Source organism: Panicum virgatum, chromosome 3K (genome assembly GCF_016808335.1).
Source record: "Panicum virgatum strain AP13 chromosome 3K, P.virgatum_v5, whole genome shotgun sequence".
NCBI classification, from domain to species: domain Eukaryota; kingdom Viridiplantae; phylum Streptophyta; class Magnoliopsida; order Poales; family Poaceae; genus Panicum; species Panicum virgatum.
This window is the reverse complement of record NC_053138.1, coordinates 6429458-6445536: the sequence shown is the minus strand read 5'-3', so window position 1 is coordinate 6445536 and position 16079 is coordinate 6429458. Positions and strand designations below refer to the sequence as shown.

General features: G+C 52.5%; 1 long non-coding RNA gene across 1 annotated transcript; it reads left to right on the top strand.

Moving 5' to 3' along the window:
• Nucleotides 1-7829: 7829 nt before the first annotated feature.
• Nucleotides 7830-8839, top strand: LOC120697116. The gene is made up of 2 exons (XR_005684370.1): nucleotides 7830-8172; nucleotides 8255-8839. It is a non-coding gene; the product is annotated as an uncharacterized LOC120697116 (long non-coding RNA).
• The last annotated feature ends 7240 nt before the right edge of the window (nucleotides 8840-16079 follow it).

Sequence of the window (16079 nt, the reverse complement as noted above, 5' to 3'; positions counted from 1 at the left end):
GGCCACGCGTTCGCCATTGGTGACTCTAACAGAGAGACCAGGCCACGGCGTGACGGAGAGGCCCAGCCTGGGAACGATGTCGGCGTTGATGAATGTGTGAGTCGACCCTGAGTCGACCAGGGACACCAGGTCGACGCCTGCGATGCGAACTTGCAACTTCATGGTGTTCGCGGCCGTGATGCCAGTCAGCGTAGACAGGGAGATGCTGACCGTGTCATCGTCATCGGGATCCGTCTCATCCTCTTCCAATTCCAGGAGAAAGACTCCCTTGCGGGTGCACCGGTGATCTTTGGTGAACTTTTCAGGGCAGAAATAACACTGCCCGTTGGCGCGCTTGTCGGCAATCTCCTCTGCCGAGAGGCGACGGAAGCGCCGGCGCGGGTCCTCCGGCTTCTCCGTGGCTGCTGGGGTCGGCGTGACAGCCGGTGGCGCCGAAGGCCGTGGCCGTGGCCGGAACGGTGTGGCCGTGATCGCCTTGGCCGCCTCCGCAGATCGCTTCTCATATGCGCGCGCCAGGCTCATGGCGGTCTGCAGGCTCGCCGGGCGTTGCATCTCGACGTCGGAGCTTAAGGGCTGGCCGAGCCCGGCGGTGAAGAGGTCGACTTGGTGCTGCCCGGTGAGGTTGTCGCAGCGGCACAGAAGCGCCAGGAACTGTCGTTGGTACTCCTCCACGGTTCCCGTCTGCCGGAGTTCCTTGAGTTCACCCAATGCGTTCGAGCGGATCGGTGGCCCAAAACGCAGGTTGACGTACTCGATGAAGCGCGGCCATGAGACCATCCCGACATCATGCTCGAGATGGAAGTACCACTCGGCCGCAACACCGTCTAGGTGGAGGGACGCCAGCCAGACTTTCTCCTCGTCCATGGTGCGGCAGCACAGGAAGTAGGAGTCGCACTTGTTCAGCCATGGGAGGGGGTCGGCCTCACCATCGTAGCGTGGGAAAGTGAGCTTCGGCCGATGCGGACGCCGCCAGTCATCGGGTTCGCGATCACGGGGGTCGCGGCGACCGTCACGGCGGAAGGGGCCACCGCCGCCATCGCCGCCACCACCTTCGCCGCCGCCGCCGCCGCCACCACCGCGGCCGAAATTGCGGGGGCCGAAGTTGTCGATGGTGCGGTGGTCGTCCGCGAGGTCGTCTTCATGTTTTTCGGCGTTGCTGCCAGGTTCCTCGGGGCCTGGATCCTCGCCGCCGAGGAGGCGCTCGGTGCGGGCCAGACGCCGCCCATGGGAGTCGAGGCAGTTGTTGATGGAGGTAAGCTGCGCCAAGATGATGGTCAGCGTGTCCTGCAGCTTAGTGCCGGAGCCCTCAGGATCGCTGATGCCGACCATGGTTGGCGATGCACCCTGATGGATCTTTGATACCAATTTGGTATGGCGATGCTTAGGGGATGGAGTGCGCAGGGGAGAGACGAGTAGGAGAGAAGCTTGAGAAGAAGAACGTATGGGATATCTGGAGCCTCGGCGAGGGCTGCTCATGTCACCGGCGGCAAAGTGCGCCAGGGCGACCGAGAAACAGACCCGTCTAGGGTTTCTATTCCTCGATAAACTGTTTACATAACCCAAGTTCACCTTTATAGGGTTTAGGGTGGAAACCACAACTTTGTGAAAACCCATTCAAACCATGGCAAAAAAGGTGTCTAAATTCACCCAAAAAATCACACATATAGATGATATGATGATGCACAATCTTGTAAAATATCTTGTTCAAACTCGACTTCGTTTGTGAGATATAAAAATAACAAATTTCAAGCCAGAAAGCTGTCCAGATGATTTGTTAGAAATTTGTTATTTTTATATCTCACAGACGAAGTCGAGTTTGGATAAGATATTTTACAAGATTGTGTATCATCATATCATCTACATGTGTGATTTTTTGGGTGAATTTAGACGGCTTTTTTGCTGTGGTTTGCATGAGTTTTCACGGAGGTTATGGTTTGCACTAGATACGTTCCCCCTTTATAGACTAGGTGACTTACAAATCTTAACCTTCCTTAACTAACTCAAACTGATATCTATTAAAAAGGAAACAAACTAATCTTGTTGCTGCCGGTTTGCTGAACGTGGACGACGGTGATACACCCGGCCAATAAAAGAGTCCATGACATGAATAGATACTGAGGGAATGTTTTCCCTGTGCCGGTTGAAGAGTAGCACTTGCGGCAGTCTTGAACAAATCCTATCTTGTCTGCTGACCCTGGACCCCCAAAAAAATTTTTATAAAACCGTGCTATTGTTGGAGTAGAGGCATGCAAAGACGATGATGCAGAGAGTTGGAATACAAATTTACCAGCAAGATGGATTCGTTTTCAATACTGTCATACTTTGGAAAAGTTTTCCCTGCGCCGGTTAAAGGGCGACACTTGGGAGAGAAAGTCAGGAACAAATTCTATCTTGCATTGTCTATTGACCTGAACACAAATGCAACTGTCTTAGACTGCTCCAATGAACGAAAAAGTCTAAACAAATATTTGTCTAGGATTTGTCATCGTTCTCTCCTTTTGCTTTCCCGCCCGTGTCACGTTGCATTTCTTCTACAGCAAGATGTGATTGCACTTACATGACTACAATTAACGGTGTAGCGATCTCAAAAAAAAAACAATTAACGGTGTAGCTCGTCCCATGCAAAGAGGTGGCAAAAGTGAATTATGTCAAAAAGTTCGAAGATGAATATTTGAACATAGCTTCCCTTAAAGCATCCCTCGAGGGAAAAAAGACGTATCTCAATCAATATTGATCTCAATTCTCAATAGTGTTCAAAACATGTGTCGAAATACCAAAAAGACGACAGCTAGGAAGATGAAACTGAGAACTTCAGATCATCCTATGCTTTCTTAAGTCGGTGCCACATTGAAAAATTCTGCGGATAAATCAATCTGGTAGTACAGAGTACAGAATAAAAAGCAGCTGCTACGTTTCAGTAATGGCCACAGTTAGATAAAAGAAAGAAAAAAAAGAAGTACAGAGCACATTCAATCTTTTAAGAACTCATCCATCTCTTCTATGGAGGGCATGTGATCCAAGAAGAAGAAGTCCCCACCACCTCGTCCTCTGTTTGTTGCCACGCCGCGGGTTTGGCGGTGCCTGCCCCCGTCCGCCCCCGCTGCCACCGGACTCTGCCCTGCCGCGGCGGCGGAGTCCTTTCCGGTGAGGCTCTGGACGACGGACTTGAAGTGCGCGGCGTCGGCATGAACGTACTTTGTCTCGATGAACTTCACCATCACGGGCTTAACCTCCTCCATGACAAAAAAAAAATTACTCGGATCCGATCGATCGAGATGGTATCATTAGCTGCGAGTTTAATTTTGTGCCCCATGCAGCCATGCTCGATCATGGTATATATAGAGCTAGGCAGGTAGCTAGGCTTCGGGTTGGTAAGTGCACGCGAAGAGGAAGTCAGAGGGTTTGACCTTGTAAGGAGTAGGTGATAGGATATGGAAGCATTCCATGGTTAGCAGGCAGCTCGGTCGGAGGGGAGAACATGAGAAGGATGGGTGCACTACAGACCGGATCACCGGCCGGCCCCTGGTGGCAACACCTGATCATGAACAGATTCAACAACCGAGACCTGCACAACTTGGCTTCTGTATACCTGGCTGGTTTCTGACCTTTTCCTTTGGCCTTTGTTTTGACAATCTGGATGTGGAGAAACGTCCATGATCGATTGAATGTGAGATGCAACATTTCTTACCATGATGCTGGTCAACTCCATTAATCAAGTTCCATGGTTACTTGGTTAGGGCATATTGTATTGTTGTAATTGAGGGCAACATAGTTGCTAACATTTTCTTCAACAACACCAGGTCTCATAGACGTAACTAGGAAGAATGGCGCGCTACGCTGCGCCCGTCTAAACTGATTTTAAATAAGCAATATAGTAGGTGATAATAACATATGAGTAATTAAGTGTTTGAATCAATTATATTAGAGATAGCCTTCTTCTTTTGATAATAAGAGATAGCCTTCTATTGACCTATAGGTCTATAGGAGTGTTAAGAGAACTGTATTCACTTTCACTAACATATATTTGTGGCAAGCACCATATAAAGAAATCTGTAGAAAACTCCTTGTCAGGATCCACGACTGCTAATGTGAACTTCAATATCCATATGCAGTAAACATTAAAAAAGGAATTTAAGTGTTCTTGCCCCTATTCCTAAGTGAAATTGTGATTTTACTTTTATTTTTTAAATATGCAATTTTGCTCCTAGTTTTGATGAACGGAAGCTCCGTTTACCCTGATTTGGACGTTGTTAGTTAGTGGCCCACCGAAAAAATAAAATAGGGTGCAAAAATCCACATCCATGGGAGAAAAAAAACTCCACTACCCCTCATCTTATCCGAAAGCTTTCTCGTTCCCTTTCATCCCCAAACCAGCGGAAGCGGAGGCGGTGGAGCAGCGTCACCAGCAGCCCGCCGTGCGCGGCGTGTGCAGGCGGGCCAAGCAGGAGCCAGCAGCGGCGGGAGCCAGTGGGGGCAGCGCGCGTGGCGCCGTGGCTGAAGGAAGCTCGCACGGACCCTCACCAAGCGCGGCCTCCCAGGCGCTCATGGCCGGCTCGTAGGGATGTAAATGGTACGGATATTTTCCAACCGTATTTGAATTCGATTCGGTCTGGAAGGGTTTTTATCTATCCGTATCCGATTCCGAGTAGCCAATATCGGTAACCGATCCGTATCCGAATGCTCAAAATTTACATTTTTATGATGTCGATATCCATTACTATCTTATCCGATAAAAATTAACACTATCCGTATCCGACTTCATATTCGAACACAAATATGAAAACAAATACGATATCAGTAATATCCGTCCGTGTCCGATCCGTTTTCATCCCTACCAGCTCGCGTCGAAGCCCCTTCAAGTTCATGACGCCGGCGAACGGCACCAGCTGCTACACGACCCTCTCGGCCTCATCGCCGCAGTTGCCTCCAGTGAGTTTGTCGACGGCGACGCCCTCGGCCCTGGCCTCCATGACCTCGGCGCCCTCGGCTCCCTCCACGGCGAGCGTGTTGTCGGCGTCCTGGTAGATGCGGCCCGGTCAGCAAGTGGGTAGAAGACGCGGAGAGCGCCGGAAAGGAGGCGGGGGGTGGGAATGGGCGGCGCCCCGGTGGTACCCAGGTGCAGGTGCGGCGGTGCGGCAGCAGTGAGAATCGCAAGGGAGGCGGTGCGGCGGAGGCGCGGCCCATGCGCAGCGAGAGCGCCGCGGGGAAATGACGGAACCGCCAATCCAGGACCCGCGTCGGGCGTCCTCCCCTGCTACGTGTCGACCGGAGGCGGCCGGCTGTTATCAGAGCTCCCTCTCCACGGCGTATAGGAGTAAAGGTATATGGGCAGGGGACTGGTTATGGGCTTTGTACTGGGCCGGGGGCAGTTTAGTCGCTAGGCAGCTAGGCTTTCGAATTATTCTGTTGCTTGTACAACCTAATCCTTGTGATTTGGATCGAAAGTTCACGTATCTGTCATAATTAAAAAAAATCAAAATAATCGGTTCAATAGTTTAATTTTGAAACCTATTTAAACATGTGTAATCATATTATTCAACTTTTTTCAAACCCCATATTCAATTCGTTATGTATATAGCACAAAGATAAAATGTTCAGTATTTTGTATGAAAATGGTTGGAAACAGTTTCTAATTTTTTTTTGAAAATTTAAAAATACTCATATTGGATCCTAATTGGCTCAAACAATTTTTCGAAAAGCACATCACATTTTGAAAAAAAAAGCAGGGCATATCAGTTGTACCTTGTCATTTGACACTGGCAGACCTGATGGTTCACATGGTTGCCTGAATTTCACACATCTCCTGATCATGAGTAAGTCGGTACGGAAACTTTGGCTTACAGCAAAAGCAAGGTATGTCATTTGCATATGAGAATTCTTTAGGAACTTCAGCTAATCTAAACTAGAGTAGCTGAATGTTGATCACACGAATCACATTTTTTCTGCTCCTACTACATACTCTGAAGCCTGCCTGGTACTCGGCGAGTAGTTCATAGGACAAGCATTTCATCCAAGTATCCAGCAAAGTACTAGCACCCGATACAAGAAAACAACCTGTTGCACAGTTGCAGTAGGGGTTTGTGATCAGGACAGTCAGTTTGAGCTTCAGAATGGCGAAGAGGTCACCGTGCGACAAATGCATTCCGCAGGCGCGGCCTTGCTGCTCGTCGAGCTCCGCCTCCTACAATGCGTCCTCGCCGTCTCTAGGCGCCGGCGGGATCTCAAAGCCTGCGCGTTCATGCAAACCTCGCTCGGCCTATCGGAGCTCCGGCGGCGACGGACGGCGGCAGCAAGGGCGGCGAAGCAGAGCGACAGGACGACGAGAGGGTGGGTGTCTATGCGCTCGGTCCAGTCAACGTCCCACTTGTACAGGGTCTCCCTTGCTTAATCTCGACCGTTGGTTGAAGATTGAACGGCTTAAAGGCGCCCGGGGTGGACGGTAAATGAAATACCGTCCACCCCGGGTCGGTAGGCGAGCGAGACACCGTCCACCCCTGCCGTGGCGAGGGGAGGCCTGGTCAGCGCCGCCTGCCGGCCAGCTGCGAGGCACCTCCCAGCTTGGAAGCAGGCAGCATCGTGTCTGCAGGCCAGGCGCGCCGCGGTGACCGGTCAGGGCTGCCCCCTGTGCGGATCGGATCGGCTCGTCCCGCTCCGGCGATGCCCGCCGCCGCCGTCGCTCCATCCTGGCTGCTGAAGTTCGCATGCCCCCGTTCCATCCTTCTGTTCAGCTATCCGCTCCCCTGCTTACTGCAGCAAGTATAGAACAGAAAAAGGACATGAACGGCGCGGTTCGTCGCCCTCCGACCGGGTAGGAGCGAGCGGCGGCGAGCTTGACTTCACGCCGGGAGCTCGGCAATGGCGGCTCGGCCGGTAGCTTCTTTGGCACATGATTCATCTGACATGATGTGCTTGCCTTCATACCTCAATGCTCTGCTGCCGGAGTAATTGGTAATTCGGCGTACGCGCCATGCAAGCCTCGCTCGACCCTCCGGGAGCTCGCCGTAGTCGAACGCCAGCTGCAGGGGCGGCGAAGCAGAGAGGCAGGATGACGGGCGCTAGAACTGAACTGAATCTAATGCAGGATCGGAGCTCGCCGAAGGCGGCGGGGAGGCCAGCGAAGCAGCGGGGCAGGAGCAGGACGACGAGAGGGCGTCTGAGCGCTAGGTCCAGTCAACGTCCCGTCTGTGCTGGGTCTCCCTTACTTAATCTCGGCCATCAGTTGGGAATCGAATGGTTCACAGCCACCCAAGGAGGACGGTAAATCAAATACCGTCCACCCGGACGGTGGATGAAACACCGTCCAGCCTTGGTCGTGGCGAGGAGCGAGAGGCCAGCGCCGCCGCTGGCTACCTGCCAGGTGACGAGGGAACCCATGGCGAGGAGCCGAGAGAGCCTCCCCAGCCCTACCAGAAGCGGCGTCGGTGACAGGCACCTCGCAGCTCGAAAGCATCGTCGCCGCGGCATGCCAGGCGCGCCGCCAGCGAGCCCGCACGGCAGCGCTGCCGTTTGCCCGTTGCTACTACCGCGCCGCCGGTGTGGACGCTGACGAGTGACACCGGCCAGTGAAGTGGAAGCCATTAGCCCCATGGCCACTGCGATGTCCTGGTGCAAGCCGTGTGCCTGGTCGCCCCCCCCCCCCGGTAATTGTTTTCCGCCGGTGCCGTCCCGGGCCGTCACTTTTGCTACCGTCAGATCTTTTTTTGGTGATCCGTGCAGCTGCCTGGCGAAGTACTCGAGTCTACATTTTCTGCCTCGCGCTCCAGGCACTGTTTTCCCACCTCCCCAATCCCCCCGACACCCATACCCCCCTACCGCCCACACCGCCCTACCGGGCCCATTGTCCGATCTTTCCCCTTCTTCAGCCCGTCTATCTTTCTTGTTTCCTGACGCGATAGCTCTCTCATCCCCTCTGTAATCAGGCTTCCCCCATCACCCCCCCACCACCACACACACTCTCCAAATCCAGCCCTAGTGCAAGTTCCCATCAGTATCACCATGGATTCCTCTTCCTCTTCTGCCCTGAAGCGTGGATGCGCCTCCCGTTGTCTGCAGAGAGTAGAAGAGCCAGTGTTCCGATGCTTCTGTGGGGAGCCCGCCTTTTCGTTGACCTCAGGAACGCCCTGAAATCCCGGTCGCAAGTTCTTCATCTGCCACAAGGCAGGAATCGGCCGGGTAAGTGCCGCTTCTCCATGTTCAATCCCCTATTTTGTTTTGACATTGCTTTTCTCATCCCAGATCTATTCTTTTGGCACAGGGTTGTAAGCTCTGGATTTGGGAGGATGTGCTTATGCGATTTGTTGCTGAAATGTTGGAGTACTGTTCAGCATCCACTCATGACTGTCCGCACGAGCAACTTTCCATGGCACGTGAAGCGTTGGTCATCAGTGAGCAGAAGCTTGATAGGATGCGCCAAGAATATGATGAGATGTAGGCCAAAATGGTGCTGAAAGTCCAGGATTTGGAAGTGAAGCTGCATGAGGCAGACAGCACTGTGTAGTGTTTGCGTCAGGATCAGGCAAGCTGGTTGAAGAGAATGGCCGCCTTAGCTGTACTGTTTGTTTTTTTGTTTGGTGTGTGTTTAACTCTCCTAATTGATCTAATTAGGATTTGGTTAGGGCGTGAAGATGGTTAGTTCTAGTTCTATGGCTGTATGCTAATTCATGGAGGTTATTAGTTTAGTGTTGGTTAGCATTAGGAGGAAGTAATTCAGGTCTAATAGTTGAACTTTATGATGACTTTTGTTGCCTCGTCAGATTTAGTACCCTGTGGTTGAATTGTCATTTATTTAGTAAGGCAGTCCGCTTTTTCAGTACATGTTTGATGTGATTGTATTGTTTGACTGTCTGGCAGCCTTTTTGTCCTCTCCTACTCTATGATACTTTTTTGGCGTAGGACTGTCCACGGGCACAGAATAATCTAGAATAGGGAGTAGTACATGGATATGTCCTGTCTCTTTTTTATCTACCCGAATAGGAGTAGAACTAGTCGACGGTCTCGGGAACTAGCCGAACCTCTCGGAATAGAATCCTAACAAAACTCGACTAGGACTTCCATGTAACCCTGCTTCCCCCGATCATATAAGGGCGGACAGGGACCCCTCCAAAACATCGAACAAGACCAGAAGGAATACAAACCACCACACAGGACGTAGGGTATTACGCTCCGGCGGCCTGAACCTGTCTAAATCTTTGTGTTCCTTACACCATCGCGTTCTGATCTCGGCGAGTCCCTACTCATAACCACTCTCCTCGGGATACCTCTCGGAGAACCCGACGGTAAAACACCGACAGCTGGCGCCCACCGTGGGGCCTCTCGCCAAAGATCATCAGAAGAATTCGATGGCATCCTTCGCCTTCGGCTTTCCGTCGATCGACGCCGGAACTTCCTTCATCTTCGGATCGTGGGTCTGCGTCGCCAACGGATCAGGAGGCTTCTCTAGCCATCTGATCAACCCCACGAATACTAGGGCTCCCCAGCAAGAACAATTCGGCGGAATCACTTCCGCCGAGATCCTTCTTCCCGTAATCGCCAAGGAAATCGAGAACTTGTCCTTGTCGGACTCGACACCTACTCGTTTTCCTTTCGGACTGAAGAGTTCGGCCATGTTGTATTCAACACTTTCCCACCGATGGAACTGGACTGGGACTCAGACTCTTCCCCTGTTCGGCTCCTACCCGGACTCAGACGATGACTTCGACACCAACTCAGATTCACTCGACTGCCAGAATCTGACCATCCTGGCTACACCACAAAGCCGAGTCGTCTTCTGGAAGAAATCTGAATCCGCCAATGACATCAACAATGCCCGGCTGGTGGCTTGCCTACGGGACTTACCTTACCAGCCAGGCAGACCTCTTTCTCCAGTCAGAGGAGAGGAGATTGGCGACACTGCTCTGGTCGATTACAGCTCAACTCACTCAACCCCGGACAGACAAGTGTACGTCTCGCTCCACGGAGAAGAAAGAGCACTCGGCTCTCAGGCTGATCGGTACGTCAACGAGACTCTGGACCAAATTTCAGACGACGAGCTGTCAGTCAATGCTCCTCAAGACGAACCCCAACAAGATAAAGAAAGCCGGCGACAACGCAACCGCCGCCGCGTCATTCGCAGAAAGAACGCAACTTCTCGAGTTCAGCGCGCTCCAGCTCCACGCGGACCGCGAAACCTGCAGCAAGGCCTAGACGAAGCGGCCGACAATGCTTTCAATAGTCCTCTGATCAACCTGGCCGAGGCAGCTATATTGATGCAAGCCCTGCCGGACACTCCTCAAATTCGTGAAATTCAGCGCTTGACCAGAGATGCCTTGCGACAGATTGGGAGGCAGAACCCGGCTCCATCTATTTCCCACAACAGCCGGACCCCTGCTAAACAGAAGGGCCACCAGAAAGCGAATCAAGGCAACCAACCGCGTGGCCAACCCCGACCTAGGTATCAAGATGAGAGCTACCATGTTGATCCTTCAAGAAGTTACGGCCGCTATCCTAATGACGCACGGGACTTCATCAATGCCAAACGTCATGGATGGTTTGCAGATGAAACTGACCGATTCCCGGCCTTCAGCCAGAACATAAATTACACCGAGTACCCGACCGGTTTCAACCCAGTGAACATGCAGAACATAAAGAAGTACGATGGCAAGCAGGATCCCAGACAATGGCTGCGAATCTACTCGACCGCTATCGAAGTAGCAGGAGGCACAAATTCTACTAAAGTCATATATTTCCCGATGGCTCTGGAATCCGCTCCCTTAACATGGCTCGAGAGCTTAAGACATGACTCGATCCACTCGTGGGAGGACTTGAAAAAGATCTTCATCGACAACTTCCAAGGCTCCATTCATCGCCCAGCCACTCGCCATGACTTAAGGTTGTGCGAACAGGAGCGAGGCGAAGCCCTGAGATCATACATAAAGAGATTTTTTGACACCCGAGCTACCATTGCCAACATAGCAGACGACGATGTGATCGACTGTTTTCACAATGGCCTCGCCGCACAACAACTGTATCGAGACTTCGGAAGAAACATACCTCGCTCGGTTGTAGCATTAAGGGATATGATGCTCGCATGGGCCAACCAGGAAGAACAAGAACGCGACCGCTTCCCCCGCCGCGAGGATAACAATCAGAAACGTAACGGGGACCCGCGATAAAAGCCAACGCAACTTCGACAAGAAGCGAAAGCCGGAGGATACAGTGGCCACAATGGAACGGGGACGAAAAGGCAAAAAGGGAAATCAACAGGACGATTTCCAAAAACTACTCGAAAGACCTTGCCCTTTGCACCCTAAAGGAAAGCACACGATCCTCGAATGCGTTAACCTTCGCAAGTCTCTCCAACAACGTCAATTGGATGAAGACAAAAAGAAGAAAGATAAACAAGACGATGAAGATGGCGACAAAGATGAAACCATGGGATTCCAGCAACCGCCAATAGGGTCAACATGATCTACGGAGGAGATTCTTCCTTCAACAAGAGAAACTAGAAACTGGTCTGGCGTGAAATACTGAAGATGGAACCAGCCGTCCAGAAGCCACTAAAGCACAGCGAAACATCCATAACCTTCTCAAGGGAAGATCAATGGACCAGCTTCTCTGAACCTAGAAAATTCCCACTCGTCCTAGACCCAGTAGTAGCAAGTTCCATCCTGTAACGTCCCGAAAACTCACCAAATTAAATCATGCGCTAATGTTGTGTTTTGTCGTTGAGCTCGAGATCCTTCTAAAACCCTAAACCCCAGATCCCGAGATCATTTATCCTTTCCGAACACCCGTTGTCCCATCCTCCTCTCCGCGCGACGCGCGCGTGGCCGACCGGCTGTAGACCACGCCGCGAATCCCGCCTGCTTTCGAGCGACCGTCGCGCGTGGCCGGCCGGGGTCGCATCGCGTCGGCGCGAATCCTGCCCCTCCTCTCTCTCCATTTCCCTCTCCCCTCCTTCTTCTTTTTTTTTCTTTCTTTTTTCTTTTTCTCTTTTCCTTTTCTTTTTCCCATTTTTTTCTCTCTTTTCTTTTCTCTCTCTCTCTCTCCTTCCTCCTACCCCGCGCGCTCGGCCCCTTCTCCCTCTCTGCTCTGTCCCGCTCCCGAGCGCCGCCCGCTCGGCCCTCCCTCCCCTTCTCCTCCGCGCGCGCGCCCCGGGCCCCTGCACCGAGCGCCCCCGCGTTCCCCCTCGCCCACCCGCGCAGCAGCAGCAGCTCGCCGCCGCCGTGTGCACGCGCCGCACGCACGCGTGCGTGCACACGCTAGCCACGCCGCGGCACGCCGAGCCGAGCACGCCGCGACGCCAGCCGCGCGGCCGTGCCACGCCGTCGCCTGGGCACCCCTCTGCTCCGCTCGGCCGTGCGCCCCGCCTGCCCAGCCCGTGCGTGCGCCCACACCACGCCACGGCCGCCTGGCCGCACCCGAGCGCACAGCACCCCGTCGACCGGCCCCGCTCGCCTCTGCCCACGACGCGTCACGTCGTCGGCCGCAGCACTGTCCCGCACGCGCACGCCGTCGCCCCGGCGCACAGCGCCGGCGACCACGGCACAGTGCCGCCTGCGGCGGTCGCCGCCTCGCGTCACCTCGCCGTCCATTGGCGCCATTGACGAAGCACAGCGCCGCCCATCGAGCCGTCACTTCACCAGCACGCATCCCGCCTCAACCCACCGTTGACGCTCGCACAGAGCTTCGCCGCCCCCACACCATTAACGCCGCTCAGAGCTGCCTCGCCGGCCGTCGCCCCGCTCTCACCCCTCCACCGCCTTGGCCGCCTATAAAAGGGGCCGCGGAGCATCCCCGAGTACCACATCCACCACCCAGAGCCACCGCCACCGCCCTAGCTCCTCCTTTGCTCCCCTAGCGCCGCCGCCGCCTGCCTTGTAGCACCGCCGCCGCTGGCCGCCGTGGCCAGGCCGCCACACGCCACCTCCGCCCGAGGTGAGGCAGGGGATCATTTCACCGCAACTCCCTCGCTCTTTCCCCCTCGATCCCAGCCGCCGCCAAGCCCCGACGCCGCCGAATCGCCGGCGCCAAGCGCCGCCTCCACCCTCCCCTGTTCTGGTCGCGAGAAGGGGGAAGAAGAAGGGCGATTATGCCCAGAACCCCCTCCCCTTTCTCCTATTTCCTTAAGAACCCTTCCACCTCTTGATACTTTTGCAATTAAAACCCCCCCATTTTTGTTATATTCCCAAAACAAACCCCCCCACCATATAAACCTAATTACAAATAAGACCCTGACTCTTTTAGATTAACCCAAGAAACTTCTAAAATGCAAACCAAGCCCCTGCCCTCATAAACTTAATTACAATTAGGTCCCTGGAACCCTGTTTAGGGCCTAAACACTCCTTTGACCTATCATTTTATGCGCCTAACGACCTCGGATCTACCCAAAACTTTACCACGTCTCTCTTAATATAGTTTTGACCATGCCATTAGAAGCACACCCAAATATACCACTCCTTGCCCTATATTTTATGTGTTTCTGTTTCGAGCTCAAAGATAGACCCTTATTTTCTGAGTATTGATTGTGTGCTTGTTTGTGTACGCTGTAGACCACGGAGTGAACGAAGGAGAGCCCGTTGATGAGCAGTGCTATGAGCAGGTGAACGAGGACCCGTTCCGCGACCCCGAGCCCGAAGGACAGGACCTCCCCGAAGGCTACGAAGACGGCAAGTTCAATCCCATCCCTTGATGCATGATTCTGTCGTAGTTTTTATAAACACAACCCAATGGCCTGCATTATAAAATTGCATGTGTTTACTTGCATGAAAACACGGTTGGATAGCCACCCCTTGATTTGTTATAACCATTCCTTGACTACCTAGATTAATGTCTGCTTTCGCTTGGACGTTAATCGACATTAGAACACTTAGGACAATACCCATAATACGAATTGTTTTATAAAGAAAATGCGTGTGTGTGGGAAGGGATAAATTGTGGATTTTCAAAAGAGAAGTATGGACGGGATGGACGGCATTTCTGTGTGAATTGCCGATTGGTGTGCTTATGCCTGTGTGGCAGGGCAAAGAAGGGAGATATCCATCTTGTCGTGTCTAAGGACCGAGTTGGTGTGTCATCTCACCTAACTCCACCATCGTGCAAACCACTCGACCGTTGAATGGGCAACGGCGTAGCATAAATCCCACTAGTTGGTGTGGTAGCCATCAGGAGAGCTGAGAGCAACGGGTGACTAAGGAAAAGGGATAAGCTCCGAGTGACTTATGCCCGGTTATACCTATGCGAACGGTCGATGACCCCTTGGTGCAACCCGTGATGGCTAGTCAGGCTTAGCTATGGTGGGTAATGGCTATGTTGGGATCTACACCGACACGACGGTGTTCGAGTTGTGGTATCCTACTTGTGGGTAAAGTTGCACACCTCTGCAGAGTTAAGAATCTATTCAAATAGCCGTGCCCACGGTATTGGGCGAGTTACGGTGTGGTCACATAACTAGTGTTTCATTGGGCTGGGCTGGTGTGAGTTGTTTTGGAGTTGTGTCCGGCAGTTGTGCCGTGTGCTACAACGGACGGGGAGTCCGGTAGCAGTTTAAAACTTGAACTCCGTGCTAATGCAAAAACTGATTTCTAAAAGATTTTCTGTAAAATAAACCCCTGCATAAAATGTCGTTTTTCTGCAAATTAAACCGTAACCTTATCCTTGATTTACCTATGCATATTATTCTGTTATAACCCCCTCCGTGGGTGTGGTTGGACTTGCTGAGTACGTTTGTACTCACCCCACTCTTACTTTTTACAGAAGAAGACCCAGATTTCGTACCAGACGACGCCGAGTAGGGTTACCGTTCTACACCCAACCTTGCCTGTGGAACTAGCCCTGTCGAGATGCCTCCGCTGTCGCATTACTCAGAGCCCGTGGTAGACCCCATGTGGTTTGCGGTCTGGTGTTACGTAGTAGCTTGGTTAATTATTATTATCATCTGTATCGAGTGTCCTCCAAGGTTTGTACGGTTTTGAACCATCTGATGTAATAAATGTGGCATCAGCCTCCTGGGACTGGTGTTTTGTATCACATTTAAGTTCTCTCTTATGAGGGGACGCTTCACATCCTCACTCGGGTACTAATCGACGGAGGCAGTGGCCTAAACCTTATTTTCATGAATACAATCACCAAGATGGGACTCGACATATCCGACAAATTGAAACCAAGCAAAGCACCCTTCCACGGCATTGTCCCAGGAAACGCTTCTTTCCCAGTTGGGACTGTGGTGCTCCCAGTCACTTCGGTACACCAGACAATTACCGAATGGAACTCATCAAGTTCGAAGTAGCAGACTTCGAGTCCTCATGTCATGCCATTCTCGGACGGTCAGCCTTGGCCAAATTCATGGCAGTCCCCCACTACGTCTACCTTATGCTGAAGATGCCAGGAAAAATAGGAGTCCTCACCTTCCACGAAGATCTTCAAAGGTCCTTTGAATGCGAAAAGGAAGCTATAACCTACGCTTCCACCAATCACTCCCAGATACCGCAGGAGAAGTGCTAGTAGCAGCCCAGCAGTACTCGGCGTCGGGATCAGAGATCCCTACAAAAAAGACAAACCACTCTGCTCCAAAGCCACCTGACAACATTGGAGTCAAAGCAATTCAGCTGCAAGAAGATGACCCGTCAAAGACAGCCTTGATCGGGACAGGGCTTACAGACAAATAGAAAAGCGCGCTCGTCAACTTCCTTAGGGCCAACCGCGACATATTTGCATGGAAACCAGCCGATATGCCCGGTGTCCCAAAGGAGTTGATCGAGCACTCCCTGAATGTCAACCCTACCGCCACCCCGAAGAAGCAAAGGCTACGAAGATTCTCGGCAGAGAAAAGAGAAGCCATCAAAAAAGAACTCGCCAAACTACTCGCAGCTGGCTTCATCAAAGAATTTTACCACCCTGAGTGGATGGCGAACCCAGTACTCGTTCTGAAAAAGAACAACAACGAGTGGAGGATGTGCGTCGACTACACAGACCTAAACAAGCACTGCCCGAAGGATCCCTTCAGACTCCCCCGCATCGACCAAGTCATCGACTCGATGGCCGAATGCGTACTACTATCCTTCCTAGACTGCTATTCGGGCTATCATCAAATAGCCCTCAAG